This window comes from Anomaloglossus baeobatrachus, unplaced genomic scaffold, assembly GCF_048569485.1.
Source record: "Anomaloglossus baeobatrachus isolate aAnoBae1 unplaced genomic scaffold, aAnoBae1.hap1 Scaffold_663, whole genome shotgun sequence".
In the NCBI taxonomy this organism is placed as follows: domain Eukaryota; kingdom Metazoa; phylum Chordata; class Amphibia; order Anura; family Aromobatidae; genus Anomaloglossus; species Anomaloglossus baeobatrachus.
The window spans coordinates 50,870-69,692 of NW_027445034.1; the positions used below are offsets into that span (position 1 = coordinate 50,870).

At 49.2% G+C, this 18,823-nt stretch overlaps 8 non-coding genes and 2 pseudogenes across 8 annotated transcripts; all 10 read right to left on the reverse strand.

Annotated features, from left to right (window-relative positions):
- Positions 1-308: 308 nt before the first annotated feature.
- Positions 309-499, reverse strand: LOC142286587 (U2 spliceosomal RNA). The gene has a single exon (XR_012747710.1). It is a non-coding gene; the product is annotated as a U2 spliceosomal RNA (small nuclear RNA).
- A 1,387-nt stretch (positions 500-1,886) lies between these two features.
- Positions 1,887-2,077, reverse strand: LOC142286588 (U2 spliceosomal RNA). Its single transcript, XR_012747711.1, has one exon. It is a non-coding gene; the product is annotated as a U2 spliceosomal RNA (small nuclear RNA).
- A 1,387-nt stretch (positions 2,078-3,464) lies between these two features.
- Positions 3,465-3,655, reverse strand: LOC142286589 (U2 spliceosomal RNA). Its single transcript, XR_012747712.1, has one exon. It is a non-coding gene; the product is annotated as a U2 spliceosomal RNA (small nuclear RNA).
- Positions 3,656-5,042: 1,387 nt separating this feature from the next.
- On the reverse strand, positions 5,043-5,233 carry LOC142286590 (U2 spliceosomal RNA). The gene has a single exon (XR_012747713.1). It is a non-coding gene; the product is annotated as a U2 spliceosomal RNA (small nuclear RNA).
- A 1,387-nt stretch (positions 5,234-6,620) lies between these two features.
- Positions 6,621-6,811, reverse strand: LOC142286591 (U2 spliceosomal RNA). The gene has a single exon (XR_012747714.1). It is a non-coding gene; the product is annotated as a U2 spliceosomal RNA (small nuclear RNA).
- Positions 6,812-8,198: 1,387 nt separating this feature from the next.
- Positions 8,199-8,389, reverse strand: LOC142286592 (U2 spliceosomal RNA). Its single transcript, XR_012747715.1, has one exon. It is a non-coding gene; the product is annotated as a U2 spliceosomal RNA (small nuclear RNA).
- A 1,387-nt stretch (positions 8,390-9,776) lies between these two features.
- Positions 9,777-9,967, reverse strand: LOC142286593 (U2 spliceosomal RNA). Its single transcript, XR_012747716.1, has one exon. It is a non-coding gene; the product is annotated as a U2 spliceosomal RNA (small nuclear RNA).
- A 1,387-nt stretch (positions 9,968-11,354) lies between these two features.
- On the reverse strand, positions 11,355-11,560 carry LOC142286557 (U2 spliceosomal RNA; annotated as a pseudogene).
- A 5,429-nt stretch (positions 11,561-16,989) lies between these two features.
- On the reverse strand, positions 16,990-17,093 carry LOC142286564 (U2 spliceosomal RNA; annotated as a pseudogene).
- A 1,387-nt stretch (positions 17,094-18,480) lies between these two features.
- On the reverse strand, positions 18,481-18,671 carry LOC142286595 (U2 spliceosomal RNA). Its single transcript, XR_012747718.1, has one exon. It is a non-coding gene; the product is annotated as a U2 spliceosomal RNA (small nuclear RNA).
- Between the last annotated feature and the right edge of the window lie 152 nt (positions 18,672-18,823).

An 18,823-nucleotide genomic window follows, 5' to 3' on the forward strand; every position in this document is an offset into this window, starting at 1 on the left:
TGCAGCAGCAGGTGAATCCACTTTGTCCAAAAGGGATCTATTCCATTCAATTGCAAATGATCTAGATAAGACAGAGAACTGCAGCACGGGGACATAGCCGAGTTGGTCAGGTTGAGTGGTGATGAGTTTGCTATTTGGATGAATAAAGAAAGTCAAAAGTGTGAAAGATAAAAAACAAAAGGAGGAAGTGTGAAAAGTGAATGGGCCAAATTGAGGTGCATATGAAGACGTATGCTTTCTTCCAATTCATTAAATCGGGCTAATATGAATCAGGTGAATTGAGTTCTGCTTTTGGAAACTGGGTTAAGAAGGGGTGCACCGTTCCTGGAGGTACTGCAATACCAGGTCAATGCGTGGAGTGGACAGAGCAAGCTCTTTTTCCATCTCCCTGTTCTAAAAATCCATTTAATATATGGTCCCCAGATAGGGGACGTATCAGATATTAAACTGATAAGAACAGATACTACACTTGATCTTAGCCAAAAGGCCGAGAAGCGATAACCAGAATTGGTTTGGGCCTCGAGTGGCACCCTGGCCTATGCCGGACACATCTTAGGGAGAGAGAGCGAGAGGGAGACAAACCCACGCCTACACAAGACATTTTGTCACCCAAGCCAACCCTTGAAAAGGCTGCTTTGCAGAGCCAAAACAAGAAGAATGGTGCGTTTTGCAGCCGCCGCCCACTGCAATGAATCTGAATAACTCCTCCTTTAGGGCGCAAGCAACTCCCCTCCCCCTTGCAGTCTTTCCAATTCACGATACAAAAAGACGGACAGGACAGGTTGCCTGACTTTCCGTCACTGCCACCCTTTGCCATCCTTACCCGTAGAAAGCCCTTTCATCATCCCCAAACCCTAATCTTTTCCCTTTCCTTCCCAGCCCCCAAACCCTGCCCTCTGTACCTTTCTCACCACCCGCTTCCCTTCTCCTGTCATCCCCCTACCACCCGGGAAAAAAAGAGATTGCCCCCTCCTTCCACTAGCCCACCCTCCCACCCAAAGAACAACTTCTTCTGCGCAGCTTGTTTTCTAGGCAGCAGCGCTATTGTGATGTCATCGGGGGGCATTGTGACAAGCCGCCAGTGTTCCGTCTCTTCATGTTGTGCACAGTTCAAACGGAAAATACATCAACAGGCAGACTACAGAAAAGCTTACTATCAAAGGTTAGAGGGGGGCTTTCTCAGAGGGCTTTTTACAGTTTTTCTATTCCCAATTAGCCGTTTAAGTGTACTTATTGAAAGTAGTAATTCTTTCATAGGCCGCCCTTTCTTAGTATTTGACGTTCCTTATATTGCGGTATGAGGCTTCGCAGTAGGTTGCAAACATTCATCACCCATGACTGTCCCCAATTGAGCTCAGAAGCTCAATGTCTATCATGACCTCTCTTTTAGAATGTCCAAGAGCAAGCAAACTATTCCTCCAGGAGAGGGCGCCAACAGACTACTAAAGAGATCATCATTACTCAAAGAAAACCCCAAAAACCAATGCATGATAGGAATAAACAGGTAACTTTCTTTGGAGTGGAAGCGGAGAGATCGCACCAGATGCCAATTCTAGATGTTATCACACCTGTGGTCACTGCAGCAGCAGGTGAATCCACTTTGTCCAAAAGGGATCTATTCCATTCAATTGCAAATGATCTAGATAAGACAGAGAACTGCAGCACGGGGACATAGCCGAGTTGGTCAGGTTGAGTGGTGATGAGTTTGCTATTTGGATGAATAAAGAAAGTCAAAAGTGTGAAAGATAAAAAACAAAAGGAGGAAGTGTGAAAAGTGAATGGGCCAAATTGAGGTGCATATGAAGACGTATGCTTTCTTCCAATTCATTAAATCGGGCTAATATGAATCAGGTGAATTGAGTTCTGCTTTTGGAAACTGGGTTAAGAAGGGGTGCACCGTTCCTGGAGGTACTGCAATACCAGGTCAATGCGTGGAGTGGACAGAGCAAGCTCTTTTTCCATCTCCCTGTTCTAAAAATCCATTTAATATATGGTCCCCAGATAGGGGACGTATCAGATATTAAACTGATAAGAACAGATACTACACTTGATCTTAGCCAAAAGGCCGAGAAGCGATAACCAGAATTGGTTTGGGCCTCGAGTGGCACCCTGGCCTATGCCGGACACATCTTAGGGAGAGAGAGCGAGAGGGAGACAAACCCACGCCTACACAAGACATTTTGTCACCCAAGCCAACCCTTGAAAAGGCTGCTTTGCAGAGCCAAAACAAGAAGAATGGTGCGTTTTGCAGCCGCCGCCCACTGCAATGAATCTGAATAACTCCTCCTTTAGGGCGCAAGCAACTCCCCTCCCCCTTGCAGTCTTTCCAATTCACGATACAAAAAGACGGACAGGACAGGTTGCCTGACTTTCCGTCACTGCCACCCTTTGCCATCCTTACCCGTAGAAAGCCCTTTCATCATCCCCAAACCCTAATCTTTTCCCTTTCCTTCCCAGCCCCCAAACCCTGCCCTCTGTACCTTTCTCACCACCCGCTTCCCTTCTCCTGTCATCCCCCTACCACCCGGGAAAAAAAGAGATTGCCCCCTCCTTCCACTAGCCCACCCTCCCACCCAAAGAACAACTTCTTCTGCGCAGCTTGTTTTCTAGGCAGCAGCGCTATTGTGATGTCATCGGGGGGCATTGTGACAAGCCGCCAGTGTTCCGTCTCTTCATGTTGTGCACAGTTCAAACGGAAAATACATCAACAGGCAGACTACAGAAAAGCTTACTATCAAAGGTTAGAGGGGGGCTTTCTCAGAGGGCTTTTTACAGTTTTTCTATTCCCAATTAGCCGTTTAAGTGTACTTATTGAAAGTAGTAATTCTTTCATAGGCCGCCCTTTCTTAGTATTTGACGTTCCTTATATTGCGGTATGAGGCTTCGCAGTAGGTTGCAAACATTCATCACCCATGACTGTCCCCAATTGAGCTCAGAAGCTCAATGTCTATCATGACCTCTCTTTTAGAATGTCCAAGAGCAAGCAAACTATTCCTCCAGGAGAGGGCGCCAACAGACTACTAAAGAGATCATCATTACTCAAAGAAAACCCCAAAAACCAATGCATGATAGGAATAAACAGGTAACTTTCTTTGGAGTGGAAGCGGAGAGATCGCACCAGATGCCAATTCTAGATGTTATCACACCTGTGGTCACTGCAGCAGCAGGTGAATCCACTTTGTCCAAAAGGGATCTATTCCATTCAATTGCAAATGATCTAGATAAGACAGAGAACTGCAGCACGGGGACATAGCCGAGTTGGTCAGGTTGAGTGGTGATGAGTTTGCTATTTGGATGAATAAAGAAAGTCAAAAGTGTGAAAGATAAAAAACAAAAGGAGGAAGTGTGAAAAGTGAATGGGCCAAATTGAGGTGCATATGAAGACGTATGCTTTCTTCCAATTCATTAAATCGGGCTAATATGAATCAGGTGAATTGAGTTCTGCTTTTGGAAACTGGGTTAAGAAGGGGTGCACCGTTCCTGGAGGTACTGCAATACCAGGTCAATGCGTGGAGTGGACAGAGCAAGCTCTTTTTCCATCTCCCTGTTCTAAAAATCCATTTAATATATGGTCCCCAGATAGGGGACGTATCAGATATTAAACTGATAAGAACAGATACTACACTTGATCTTAGCCAAAAGGCCGAGAAGCGATAACCAGAATTGGTTTGGGCCTCGAGTGGCACCCTGGCCTATGCCGGACACATCTTAGGGAGAGAGAGCGAGAGGGAGACAAACCCACGCCTACACAAGACATTTTGTCACCCAAGCCAACCCTTGAAAAGGCTGCTTTGCAGAGCCAAAACAAGAAGAATGGTGCGTTTTGCAGCCGCCGCCCACTGCAATGAATCTGAATAACTCCTCCTTTAGGGCGCAAGCAACTCCCCTCCCCCTTGCAGTCTTTCCAATTCACGATACAAAAAGACGGACAGGGCAGGTTGCCTGACTTTCCGTCACTGCCACCCTTTGCCATCCTTACCCGTAGAAAGCCCTTTCATCATCCCCAAACCCTAATCTTTTCCCTTTCCTTCCCAGCCCCCAAACCCTGCCCTCTGTACCTTTCTCACCACCCGCTTCCCTTCTCCTGTCATCCCCCTACCACCCGGGAAAAAAAGAGATTGCCCCCTCCTTCCACTAGCCCACCCTCCCACCCAAAGAACAACTTCTTCTGCGCAGCTTGTTTTCTAGGCAGCAGCGCTATTGTGATGTCATCGGGGGGCATTGTGACAAGCCGCCAGTGTTCCGTCTCTTCATGTTGTGCACAGTTCAAACGGAAAATACATCAACAGGCAGACTACAGAAAAGCTTACTATCAAAGGTTAGAGGGGGGCTTTCTCAGAGGGCTTTTTACAGTTTTTCTATTCCCAATTAGCCGTTTAAGTGTACTTATTGAAAGTAGTAATTCTTTCATAGGCCGCCCTTTCTTAGTATTTGACGTTCCTTATATTGCGGTATGAGGCTTCGCAGTAGGTTGCAAACATTCATCACCCATGACTGTCCCCAATTGAGCTCAGAAGCTCAATGTCTATCATGACCTCTCTTTTAGAATGTCCAAGAGCAAGCAAACTATTCCTCCAGGAGAGGGCGCCAACAGACTACTAAAGAGATCATCATTACTCAAAGAAAACCCCAAAAACCAATGCATGATAGGAATAAACAGGTAACTTTCTTTGGAGTGGAAGCGGAGAGATCGCACCAGATGCCAATTCTAGATGTTATCACACCTGTGGTCACTGCAGCAGCAGGTGAATCCACTTTGTCCAAAAGGGATCTATTCCATTCAATTGCAAATGATCTAGATAAGACAGAGAACTGCAGCACGGGGACATAGCCGAGTTGGTCAGGTTGAGTGGTGATGAGTTTGCTATTTGGATGAATAAAGAAAGTCAAAAGTGTGAAAGATAAAAAACAAAAGGAGGAAGTGTGAAAAGTGAATGGGCCAAATTGAGGTGCATATGAAGACGTATGCTTTCTTCCAATTCATTAAATCGGGCTAATATGAATCAGGTGAATTGAGTTCTGCTTTTGGAAACTGGGTTAAGAAGGGGTGCACCGTTCCTGGAGGTACTGCAATACCAGGTCAATGCGTGGAGTGGACAGAGCAAGCTCTTTTTCCATCTCCCTGTTCTAAAAATCCATTTAATATATGGTCCCCAGATAGGGGACGTATCAGATATTAAACTGATAAGAACAGATACTACACTTGATCTTAGCCAAAAGGCCGAGAAGCGATAACCAGAATTGGTTTGGGCCTCGAGTGGCACCCTGGCCTATGCCGGACACATCTTAGGGAGAGAGAGCGAGAGGGAGACAAACCCACGCCTACACAAGACATTTTGTCACCCAAGCCAACCCTTGAAAAGGCTGCTTTGCAGAGCCAAAACAAGAAGAATGGTGCGTTTTGCAGCCGCCGCCCACTGCAATGAATCTGAATAACTCCTCCTTTAGGGCGCAAGCAACTCCCCTCCCCCTTGCAGTCTTTCCAATTCACGATACAAAAAGACGGACAGGACAGGTTGCCTGACTTTCCGTCACTGCCACCCTTTGCCATCCTTACCCGTAGAAAGCCCTTTCATCATCCCCAAACCCTAATCTTTTCCCTTTCCTTCCCAGCCCCCAAACCCTGCCCTCTGTACCTTTCTCACCACCCGCTTCCCTTCTCCTGTCATCCCCCTACCACCCGGGAAAAAAAGAGATTGCCCCCTCCTTCCACTAGCCCACCCTCCCACCCAAAGAACAACTTCTTCTGCGCAGCTTGTTTTCTAGGCAGCAGCGCTATTGTGATGTCATCGGGGGGCATTGTGACAAGCCGCCAGTGTTCCGTCTCTTCATGTTGTGCACAGTTCAAACGGAAAATACATCAACAGGCAGACTACAGAAAAGCTTACTATCAAAGGTTAGAGGGGGGCTTTCTCAGAGGGCTTTTTACAGTTTTTCTATTCCCAATTAGCCGTTTAAGTGTACTTATTGAAAGTAGTAATTCTTTCATAGGCCGCCCTTTCTTAGTATTTGACGTTCCTTATATTGCGGTATGAGGCTTCGCAGTAGGTTGCAAACATTCATCACCCATGACTGTCCCCAATTGAGCTCAGAAGCTCAATGTCTATCATGACCTCTCTTTTAGAATGTCCAAGAGCAAGCAAACTATTCCTCCAGGAGAGGGCGCCAACAGACTACTAAAGAGATCATCATTACTCAAAGAAAACCCCAAAAACCAATGCATGATAGGAATAAACAGGTAACTTTCTTTGGAGTGGAAGCGGAGAGATCGCACCAGATGCCAATTCTAGATGTTATCACACCTGTGGTCACTGCAGCAGCAGGTGAATCCACTTTGTCCAAAAGGGATCTATTCCATTCAATTGCAAATGATCTAGATAAGACAGAGAACTGCAGCACGGGGACATAGCCGAGTTGGTCAGGTTGAGTGGTGATGAGTTTGCTATTTGGATGAATAAAGAAAGTCAAAAGTGTGAAAGATAAAAAACAAAAGGAGGAAGTGTGAAAAGTGAATGGGCCAAATTGAGGTGCATATGAAGACGTATGCTTTCTTCCAATTCATTAAATCGGGCTAATATGAATCAGGTGAATTGAGTTCTGCTTTTGGAAACTGGGTTAAGAAGGGGTGCACCGTTCCTGGAGGTACTGCAATACCAGGTCAATGCGTGGAGTGGACAGAGCAAGCTCTTTTTCCATCTCCCTGTTCTAAAAATCCATTTAATATATGGTCCCCAGATAGGGGACGTATCAGATATTAAACTGATAAGAACAGATACTACACTTGATCTTAGCCAAAAGGCCGAGAAGCGATAACCAGAATTGGTTTGGGCCTCGAGTGGCACCCTGGCCTATGCCGGACACATCTTAGGGAGAGAGAGCGAGAGGGAGACAAACCCACGCCTACACAAGACATTTTGTCACCCAAGCCAACCCTTGAAAAGGCTGCTTTGCAGAGCCAAAACAAGAAGAATGGTGCGTTTTGCAGCCGCCGCCCACTGCAATGAATCTGAATAACTCCTCCTTTAGGGCGCAAGCAACTCCCCTCCCCCTTGCAGTCTTTCCAATTCACGATACAAAAAGACGGACAGGACAGGTTGCCTGACTTTCCGTCACTGCCACCCTTTGCCATCCTTACCCGTAGAAAGCCCTTTCATCATCCCCAAACCCTAATCTTTTCCCTTTCCTTCCCAGCCCCCAAACCCTGCCCTCTGTACCTTTCTCACCACCCGCTTCCCTTCTCCTGTCATCCCCCTACCACCCGGGAAAAAAAGAGATTGCCCCCTCCTTCCACTAGCCCACCCTCCCACCCAAAGAACAACTTCTTCTGCGCAGCTTGTTTTCTAGGCAGCAGCGCTATTGTGATGTCATCGGGGGGCATTGTGACAAGCCGCCAGTGTTCCGTCTCTTCATGTTGTGCACAGTTCAAACGGAAAATACATCAACAGGCAGACTACAGAAAAGCTTACTATCAAAGGTTAGAGGGGGGCTTTCTCAGAGGGCTTTTTACAGTTTTTCTATTCCCAATTAGCCGTTTAAGTGTACTTATTGAAAGTAGTAATTCTTTCATAGGCCGCCCTTTCTTAGTATTTGACGTTCCTTATATTGCGGTATGAGGCTTCGCAGTAGGTTGCAAACATTCATCACCCATGACTGTCCCCAATTGAGCTCAGAAGCTCAATGTCTATCATGACCTCTCTTTTAGAATGTCCAAGAGCAAGCAAACTATTCCTCCAGGAGAGGGCGCCAACAGACTACTAAAGAGATCATCATTACTCAAAGAAAACCCCAAAAACCAATGCATGATAGGAATAAACAGGTAACTTTCTTTGGAGTGGAAGCGGAGAGATCGCACCAGATGCCAATTCTAGATGTTATCACACCTGTGGTCACTGCAGCAGCAGGTGAATCCACTTTGTCCAAAAGGGATCTATTCCATTCAATTGCAAATGATCTAGATAAGACAGAGAACTGCAGCACGGGGACATAGCCGAGTTGGTCAGGTTGAGTGGTGATGAGTTTGCTATTTGGATGAATAAAGAAAGTCAAAAGTGTGAAAGATAAAAAACAAAAGGAGGAAGTGTGAAAAGTGAATGGGCCAAATTGAGGTGCATATGAAGACGTATGCTTTCTTCCAATTCATTAAATCGGGCTAATATGAATCAGGTGAATTGAGTTCTGCTTTTGGAAACTGGGTTAAGAAGGGGTGCACCGTTCCTGGAGGTACTGCAATACCAGGTCAATGCGTGGAGTGGACAGAGCAAGCTCTTTTTCCATCTCCCTGTTCTAAAAATCCATTTAATATATGGTCCCCAGATAGGGGACGTATCAGATATTAAACTGATAAGAACAGATACTACACTTGATCTTAGCCAAAAGGCCGAGAAGCGATAACCAGAATTGGTTTGGGCCTCGAGTGGCACCCTGGCCTATGCCGGACACATCTTAGGGAGAGAGAGCGAGAGGGAGACAAACCCACGCCTACACAAGACATTTTGTCACCCAAGCCAACCCTTGAAAAGGCTGCTTTGCAGAGCCAAAACAAGAAGAATGGTGCGTTTTGCAGCCGCCGCCCACTGCAATGAATCTGAATAACTCCTCCTTTAGGGCGCAAGCAACTCCCCTCCCCCTTGCAGTCTTTCCAATTCACGATACAAAAAGACGGACAGGACAGGTTGCCTGACTTTCCGTCACTGCCACCCTTTGCCATCCTTACCCGTAGAAAGCCCTTTCATCATCCCCAAACCCTAATCTTTTCCCTTTCCTTCCCAGCCCCCAAACCCTGCCCTCTGTACCTTTCTCACCACCCGCTTCCCTTCTCCTGTCATCCCCCTACCACCCGGGAAAAAAAGAGATTGCCCCCTCCTTCCACTAGCCCACCCTCCCACCCAAAGAACAACTTCTTCTGCGCAGCTTGTTTTCTAGGCAGCAGCGCTATTGTGATGTCATCGGGGGGCATTGTGACAAGCCGCCAGTGTTCCGTCTCTTCATGTTGTGCACAGTTCAAACGGAAAATACATCAACAGGCAGACTACAGAAAAGCTTACTATCAAAGGTTAGAGGGGGGCTTTCTCAGAGGGCTTTTTACAGTTTTTCTATTCCCAATTAGCCGTTTAAGTGTACTTATTGAAAGTAGTAATTCTTTCATAGGCCGCCCTTTCTTAGTATTTGACGTTCCTTATATTGCGGTATGAGGCTTCGCAGTAGGTTGCAAACATTCATCACCCATGACTGTCCCCAATTGAGCTCAGAAGCTCAATGTCTATCATGACCTCTCTTTTAGAATGTCCAAGAGCAAGCAAACTATTCCTCCAGGAGAGGGCGCCAACAGACTACTAAAGAGATCATCATTACTCAAAGAAAACCCCAAAAACCAATGCATGATAGGAATAAACAGGTAACTTTCTTTGGAGTGGAAGCGGAGAGATCGCACCAGATGCCAATTCTAGATGTTATCACACCTGTGGTCACTGCAGCAGCAGGTGAATCCACTTTGTCCAAAAGGGATCTATTCCATTCAATTGCAAATGATCTAGATAAGACAGAGAACTGCAGCACGGGGACATAGCCGAGTTGGTCAGGTTGAGTGGTGATGAGTTTGCTATTTGGATGAATAAAGAAAGTCAAAAGTGTGAAAGATAAAAAACAAAAGGAGGAAGTGTGAAAAGTGAATGGGCCAAATTGAGGTGCATATGAAGACGTATGCTTTCTTCCAATTCATTAAATCGGGCTAATATGAATCAGGTGAATTGAGTTCTGCTTTTGGAAACTGGGTTAAGAAGGGGTGCACCGTTCCTGGAGGTACTGCAATACCAGGTCAATGCGTGGAGTGGACAGAGCAAGCTCTTTTTCCATCTCCCTGTTCTAAAAATCCATTTAATATATGGTCCCCAGATAGGGGACGTATCAGATATTAAACTGATAAGAACAGATACTACACTTGATCTTAGCCAAAAGGCCGAGAAGCGATAACCAGAATTGGTTTGGGCCTCGAGTGGCACCCTGGCCTATGCCGGACACATCTTAGGGAGAGAGAGCGAGAGGGAGACAAACCCACGCCTACACAAGACATTTTGTCACCCAAGCCAACCCTTGAAAAGGCTGCTTTGCAGAGCCAAAACAAGAAGAATGGTGCGTTTTGCAGCCGCCGCCCACTGCAATGAATCTGAATAACTCCTCCTTTAGGGCGCAAGCAACTCCCCTCCCCCTTGCAGTCTTTCCAATTCACGATACAAAAAGACGGACAGGACAGGTTGCCTGACTTTCCGTCACTGCCACCCTTTGCCATCCTTACCCGTAGAAAGCCCTTTCATCATCCCCAAACCCTAATCTTTTCCCTTTCCTTCCCAGCCCCCAAACCCTGCCCTCTGTACCTTTCTCACCACCCGCTTCCCTTCTCCTGTCATCCCCCTACCACCCGGGAAAAAAAGAGATTGCCCCCTCCTTCCACTAGCCCACCCTCCCACCCAAAGAACAACTTCTTCTGCGCAGCTTGTTTTCTAGGCAGCAGCGCTATTGTGATGTCATCGGGGGGCATTGTGACAAGCCGCCAGTGTTCCGTCTCTTCATGTTGTGCACAGTTCAAACGGAAAATACATCAACAGGCAGACTACAGAAAAGCTTACTATCAAAGGTTAGAGGGGGGCTTTCTCAGAGGGCTTTTTACAGTTTTTCTATTCCCAATTAGCCGTTTAAGTGTACTTATTGAAAGTAGTAATTCTTTCATAGGCCGCCCTTTCTTAGTATTTGACGTTCCTTATATTGCGGTATGAGGCTTCGCAGTAGGTTGCAAACATTCATCACCCATGACTGTCCCCAATTGAGCTCAGAAGCTCAATGTCTATCATGACCTCTCTTTTAGAATGTCCAAGAGCAAGCAAACTATTCCTCCAGGAGAGGGCGCCAACAGACTACTAAAGAGATCATCATTACTCAAAGAAAACCCCAAAAACCAATGCATGATAGGAATAAACAGGTAACTTTCTTTGGAGTGGAAGCGGAGAGATCGCACCAGATGCCAATTCTAGATGTTATCACACCTGTGGTCACTGCAGCAGCAGGTGAATCCACTTTGTCCAAAAGGGATCTATTCCATTCAATTGCAAATGATCTAGATAAGACAGAGAACTGCAGCACGGGGACATAGCCGAGTTGGTCAGGTTGAGTGGTGATGAGTTTGCTATTTGGATGAATAAAGAAAGTCAAAAGTGTGAAAGATAAAAAACAAAAGGAGGAAGTGTGAAAAGTGAATGGGCCAAATTGAGGTGCATATGAAGACGTATGCTTTCTTCCAATTCATTAAATCGGGCTAATATGAATCAGGTGAATTGAGTTCTGCTTTTGGAAACTGGGTTAAGAAGGGGTGCACCGTTCCTGGAGGTACTGCAATACCAGGTCAATGCGTGGAGTGGACAGAGCAAGCTCTTTTTCCATCTCCCTGTTCTAAAAATCCATTTAATATATGGTCCCCAGATAGGGGACGTATCAGATATTAAACTGATAAGAACAGATTTTTTTGATTTAACAGCATCTTTATTATCATGCACTACTCACAAAAAGGTAACAAACCGTGTACAGTGCCGCAGCCCCGTACACACAGAACTATACAATCCTTCTTACATAGCCATAGAGTACGACGCACTAAACTATACATCACACTCCTATGCTTATCCATAACACTCAAGCTGAAAGAAAAAGTTAGACAATAAATAACGACGAACCGGCGATTGGGGGATGGGGGTAGGGGAAAAGGGGGATAGGGTGGGGAAATCACAGGCCCGAAGCTTTATTGAAAGACGCACATAACGGGAAAAGGAGGGAGGGGGCATGGAAGAGGTCTAAACCTCCTCCTCGGCGCTGTCGTCCGGACTGTCCATGATGGAATAGTCTCTGAGCAGGCTGTGGATCAGCCTGCGGCAATCCTGGATAGACATCCTCTCCCTCTTCAAGATGAGCCGGTTCCTGGCGACCCAAATAGCGTCCTTAAAGCAGTTCATAAGGCGCCAAGCCTCCTGGATGGCTCCAACGGTGTGAGTCCCAGGGAAGAGTCCATAAAGTACGGAATGGTACGATAGGCTCCCTCTGGGGACGGAGTTCCTCAGGTCATCCTCCAGGGCAACCAACAGGCGCTGTGCGAAAAGGCAGTCCCAAAAGGCGTGCAGCGATGTTTCCTCCACGAAGGGGCACCTTGGGCAGTACCGGGTTTTGCACAGGTTCCGGGCGTGCATGAATGACCGGACGGGCAGTCCGCCCTGTATCGCCATCCATGACAAGTCCTTGTGCCCGTTGGTCAATCCAGCCGATGACACGTTTGTCCAAACAGTCTCCAGTGTGTCGTGATGAAGTCCTGGAATGTTCTCCATTTCGTCCTTGGCTCTGATGAGTTTGTGGATAGTCTTTGGCTTCCACAAATCAGGCTTGAGTCCCTCCAGTTGGTGTTCCCTCACAAACCGAACCACGTCTCCGTAGAACCATGGCGCCGTCCAGTTGTAGGGGAAGGAGCTGTCCCACTTGTCCCAGCCTAACCGTCTCCAAAGGGGGAGCAGGAAGAAGCGAGACATGGACCCACCCGCGGAACCTCTCTTGACTCGCAGAGTTCGGCGAACGCAGTCACATACGAAGGAGGATCGCAGGAGGGTGGGGATATCGGGTACGCCCTTCCCACCCTTGCGAGGATCCTTGTACATGATGCTCCGCTTTACTCTGTCCATCTTGGATCCCCAGACAAAACGAAACACCGTCCTGGTAATGGCCCTGCACACGGTGGCAAGGGGGGGCCAGGCCTGGGCCGTGTACTGCAGCACGGGCAGTACCTCGTTACGCAGGACCAGTGCTTTGCCCTCACAGGTGAGGCGTCTGAGGCTCCACAGACCGATCCGTTGGGTGATCTTGGTCAAGCGTTCCTCCCAGGACTTGAGGGCTGCTCCTTCCTTCCCGAACCAGACTCCAAGAACCTTGATGAAATCCGGCTGGATGCTGAAAGGGAAGGGGGCGGAAGAGGCCGGCTGCCAGTCCCCGAAGAGCATGGCTTCCGACTTCCCGCAGTTGACTTTGGCTCCCGAAGCCCGTCCGAAGGTCTCACAGGTCTGGACGAGGGTGTCGACTGAGCGCCGGTCCGCGCAGAAGACGGTCACGTCGTCCATGTAGAGCGAGCACTTGACCTCGAAGCGTTCTGGTCCTGGTGCGGTGATCCCTCTGATCTCTCCATTCCGCCGGATAGCCTCTGCAAAGAGTTCTATAACACAAACAAAAAGAAGAGGTGACAGAGGACAGCCTTGTCTGACCCCTGAGAGGACCGGGAAGGGGTCAGTCTTCCAGCCGTTCACCAACACCGAGCTGTGAATATCAAAATACATTAGTTGGACATACAAGCAAAACATGTTACCCAAACCTAACCTGTGCAGAGCTTTGCCCAGGAACTCATGGGAAACACGGTCGAAGGCCTTTTCCTGATCCAACGAGATCAGGGCTGCGTGCACCCGGCGGGCTTTGATGTACTCGACCGTGTCCCGCATGAGAGCCAGGCTGTCTGCGATGCGACGTCCGGGGATGCCGCAGGTCTGATCCGGGTGGATGATCCGTCCGATAACAGTCTTCAATCTCGTTGCCATCGTCTTGGCCAGGATCTTGTAGTCGACGTTCAGAAGGGTGATGGGACGCCAATTCTTCAGGTCGCACCTCTCTCCTTTACGCTTGTACAGGATCGTGACCATTCCTTCCCTCAGAGATGGAGGCATTCTGCCCTCCACCACCATCTCCTCATACAGCCCTAACAGGTCCGGACAGATTAGGTCTCCCAGCGCTACATAGAGCTCTGCTGGGAGGCCGTCACTGCCCGGTGTCCTGCCAGAACTAAAGGATTTGGCGGCCGAGAGCAGCTCGTCCACCGTCAGAGGAACATCCATGGCCGCCGCGTCTGCAGGGTCAAGATGGTTAGTGATACCTGACAGGAACTTATCGGCGGCCTCGGGGTCAGTAGTCTTGCGGGCGTAGAGTTCGCTGTAGAAGTCGCTGACGACCTTCATCACGTTCTCTTTCCCGCGTCGCATGTTTCCACTCTCGTCTCGTAGTTCATTCATGGGCGTGTGACCGGCGTGGAGTTTCCTGAAAAAGAACGAGTTACATTTCTCACCCTTCTCCAGGTTCTCCACTTTGGAACGGAAGACAATTCGCTCGGACTCCTCCTCGAAGTGCCTTTTCAGGCTCCTCTTAGTCTCCTCCAGCTCCTCTCTCACGTCCCAGCCGCATCGAAGAAGGTCCTGCAGGGAACGCAGCTCACGCTGGAGTCTCCTGAAGTCCCTCCTCTTCAGACACGCCTGTTGTTGACTCTTTGCCTGAAAGAAGAAACGGAACTCGAGTTTAACGTATTCCCACCAGTCAGAAACAGACTGGAAGCCCGCCTTGTAGGCCCGCCACGTGGAGTAGGCAGCTCTAAGCTCCTCCAGAATCTCACCCTTTTCCAGCAGAGAGCAGTTCAGCTTCCAGGAGCCCGGGCCAATGGGGAAGCCATGGCCCAGCACACCTTGAAAGTGAATGGCTCTGTGGTCAGAGAAGAAGCAGGGGACCATCGAGTGCCCACTCCGCCCAACCGCCCGAGAGGTAAACACAAAGTCAATCCTGGAACGCAGCGAGCCATCGGATCGGCACCATGAATAGTTCACGGATCCGTGTCCGATGGAGCCAACAACGTCCACAAGAGAGGCTTCGGTCACCATCTCAATGAGCAGTTTGGATGTGACGTCCAACTTGGCAGCCGTTCCAGAACTGCGTCCATCCTCCTCAATCGGGCAGTTGAAATCCCCGGCCATCACTACCGTCCTGGCGGTAGCGAGCTGAGGGCGCAGGGCTTGGAGGAGCTCCAGTCGATCGCTCTTCACAGGAGAAGCATACACATTGATGAACCTGACAGGTTCTCCCGCCCAGGTGCCATCCACGAGCAGTAACCTGCCGCAGACGATTTCCTGAACAGAGTCCAATGTGAAGGCGCTTCCCCTGATCAGCACGGCGACCCCCGCGGACCTACAGTCGCCCCCGCCAGACCAGTAGGATGGGCCATGGGTCCACTCCCTGGCCAGATGGTTGAAGGACCTAGAGGAGGGAAGGGAGCATTCCTGCAGGAAAAATACATCACTAGACTGAGTGTTAAGGAACGCAAAAATTGTCTGACGTCGGAACTTGTCTCTGATGCTCCTAACATTAATGGAAAAGATGTTAATGTTAGCAGTCATTGGAGGAAAGAGAAAGTTAGAGCAGGCGGTGTGCCTTAGTTACCACTCCGGTCGGGCGGTTCTTCCTCTTTGGCACCTGCTGGTAAGGGTATCTCCAGCAGACCCTCTTCTGCTAGCTGATCAAGCAGGGATGGTGCCTCAGTGGCTTCCGACTCCTCCATTTCTTCTTCGGCCACAAGGGACTCCACCATCTGCTCCAACACGTCCGGTTCTGGGAGGAGGCCATCCTCCTCTTCCTGGGGTGGGTTAAGGTCCACAATGAACAGCTTGGAAGGTTCTGCGACAGGACTATCTTCCACCTTCCTTTTCCTTTGGCCTGTACCTGAGGAGACAAGAGCTGGAAAATCCTCCTCGGTGAAAAGTGCAAGAGTGCTGAGGCCCTCTGCTCTCATGGTCTGGGGAGGGAGAGTGGGCTTTGGGGGGGGGGTGAGGGGACCAACTGAGGAGTAGGGAAATGAGGTGGAGGTAGTGGAATCCTCAGTAGGGTTGGCCGGGGGGGGAGGGGTTTGGACAGGGGTGACAGGGGGGGGGACCAGGGAGGGGGCAACATTTTTCTTACCCTTCTTTTTCCTGGACTCCGTGGCTGCTGGGGCATCGGCTGGAGCCACGGTCGCCGGGTTCTTGGCCGCCTTGTCCTTGGCCTCTGTGGCCTTGGTCGTAGCTGCCTTGGTCGACGAAGCTGTGACTACCCGATACTGGGTCGCCGCGGCAACCCTTGCCCAGGATTTCTCCCGCTGTGGGCAGTCCTTGTAAAGGTGGTCCGCCTGTCCACATAGGTTGCAAGTCTTCTTCTTTGGGCAGTCCTTGGAGCTGTGTCCCGTCACCCGGCAAACCCTGCAGGCGTCCTCCTTGCAGGTCTTCATCGAATGCCCTTTCCCGCCACATTTCCTGCAGTTGTGTGGCATGTCCGGGTAGTAGATGAGACCAAAGGAGTTTCCCAGAGAGAATGTCGGGGGCAGGTGCTGGAGACCATCCTCGGATGCTGGTTCCCTGTAGAGTCGAACGGTTACTGACCACTTACCCGTCCAGAATCCGTTGCCGTTAAGGATGTGGGATGGCTCCCTCACCACTGTGCAGAGACGTCCCAGGAACGTGGAGATGTCTCTTCCTGGGGTGTGCGGGTTCCGCATGGAGACCGTGATCCTCTTCTCATCCCTCTGTATAGGACAGGATCCTAAAAAAGAATGAAAAGGGGAGTCCGGCATCGCTGCGTTCATCGCCTCCCAGTATCTCCTGCAGGCATTCACCGTGGCAAAGGTTACCAGAAAAATGCCAGTCATGAAGGTCTGGACACTCAGGGTTTCCGCCCTGGAGAAGCCCTGATCCAGAATCATCTTCTTGCAGAACACGTCGCTGGACATGTCCGGCAACCTACCATCCACCGCCTTTAGCTTCAGGGCGACCGTCTGCCGCATCCAAGGCTCCAGGGTTGGAGCCTTTTCAGGCGGCGTCCGGGCTCCCTCCGGCTGGCCGGCGTCGGAGGTAGGGGCCTCTTGGGCCGAAGAAGCCTCTGGATGAGCCTTCCTGGAGGTCCCTGGGTCCTGAGCCTTCCTGGCTGCCTTCTCTGGCTTGCTTGCCATGGCTGGTTCCTGCTTGAGTTCCCGGAGCTGGATCTTGGATTCTTCTCCGGGTGTCTTCTCCCGCTGTGTTCCTCCTCGAAGTTCCTCTGGTCTCCCCAAGTCTTCTCCGAGCCTTCGTCTTCTTGCTTCTTTCTGCCAAGCTCTTCTTCCGTCCAATCTCCCTCTTTCGGTCTCGGCTGGGCTTCGGAGCTTGTCTCCCTGATCGTATCTCGTCAAGTGTAGCTAGCTCAGTTTGTTCTGATAAGAACAGATACTACACTTGATCTTAGCCAAAAGGCCGAGAAGCGATAACCAGAATTGGTTTGGGCCTCGAGTGGCACCCTGGCCTATGCCGGACACATCTTAGGGAGAGAGAGCGAGAGGGAGACAAACCCACGCCTACACAAGACATTTTGTCACCCAAGCCAACCCTTGAAAAGGCTGCTTTGCAGAGCCAAAACAAGAAGAATGGTGCGTTTTGCAGCCGCCGCCCACTGCAATGAATCTGAATAACTCCTCCTTTAGGGCGCAAGCAACTCCCCTCCCCCTTGCAGTCTTTCCAATTCACGATACAAAAAGACGGACAGGACAGGTTGCCTGACTTTCCGTCACTGCCACCCTTTGCCATCCTTACCCGTAGAAAGCCCTTTCATCATCCCCAAACCCTAATCTTTTCCCTTTCCTTCCCAGCCCCCAAACCCTGCCCTCTGTACCTTTCTCACCACCCGCTTCCCTTCTCCTGTCATCCCCCTACCACCCGGGAAAAAAAGAGATTGCCCCCTCCTTCCACTAGCCCACCCTCCCACCCAAAGAACAACTTCTTCTGCGCAGCTTGTTTTCTAGGCAGCAGCGCTATTGTGATGTCATCGGGGGGCATTGTGACAAGCCGCCAGTGTTCCGTCTCTTCATGTTGTGCACAGTTCAAACGGAAAATACATCAACAGGCAGACTACAGAAAAGCTTACTATCAAAGGTTAGAGGGGGGCTTTCTCAGAGGGCTTTTTACAGTTTTTCTATTCCCAATTAGCCGTTTAAGTGTACTTATTGAAAGTAGTAATTCTTTCATAGGCCGCCCTTTCTTAGTATTTGACGTTCCTTATATTGCGGTATGAGGCTTCGCAGTAGGTTGCAAACATTCACCACCCATGACTGTCCCCAATTGAGCTCAGAAGCTCAATGTCTATCATGACCTCTCTTTTAGAATGTCCAAGAGCAAGCAAACTATTCCTCCAGGAGAGGGCGCCAACAGACTACTAAAGAGATCATCATTACTCAAAGAAAACCCCAAAAACCAATGCATGATAGGAATAAACAGGTAACTTTCTTTGGAGTGGAAGCGGAGAGATCGCACCAGATGCCAATTCTAGATGTTATCACACCTGTGGTCACTGCAGCAGCAGGTGAATCCACTTTGTCCAAAAGGGATCTATTCCATTCAATTGCAAATGATCTAGATAAGACAGAGAACTGCAGCACGGGGACATAGCCGAGTTGGTCAGGTTGAGTGGTGATGAGTTTGCTATTTGGATGAATAAAGAAAGTCAAAAGTGTGAAAGATAAAAAACAAAAGGAGGAAGTGTGAAAAGTGAATGGGCCAAATTGAGGTGCATATGAAGACGTATGCTTTCTTCCAATTCATTAAATCGGGCTAATATGAATCAGGTGAATTGAGTTCTGCTTTTGGAAACTGGGTTAAGAAGGGGTGCACCGTTCCTGGAGGTACTGCAATACCAGGTCAATGCGTGGAGTGGACAGAGCAAGCTCTTTTTCCATCTCCCTGTTCTAAAAATCCATTTAATATATGGTCCCCAGATAGGGGACGTATCAGATATTAAACTGATAAGAACAGATACTACACTTGATCTTAGCCAAAAGGCCGAGAAGCGATAACCAGAATTGGTTTGGGCCTCGAGTGGCACCCTGGCCTATGCCGGACACATCTTAGGGAGAGAGAGCGAGAGGGAGACAAACCCACGCCTACACAAGACATTTTGTCACCCAAGCCAACCCTTGAAAAGGCTGCTTTGCAGAGCCAAAACA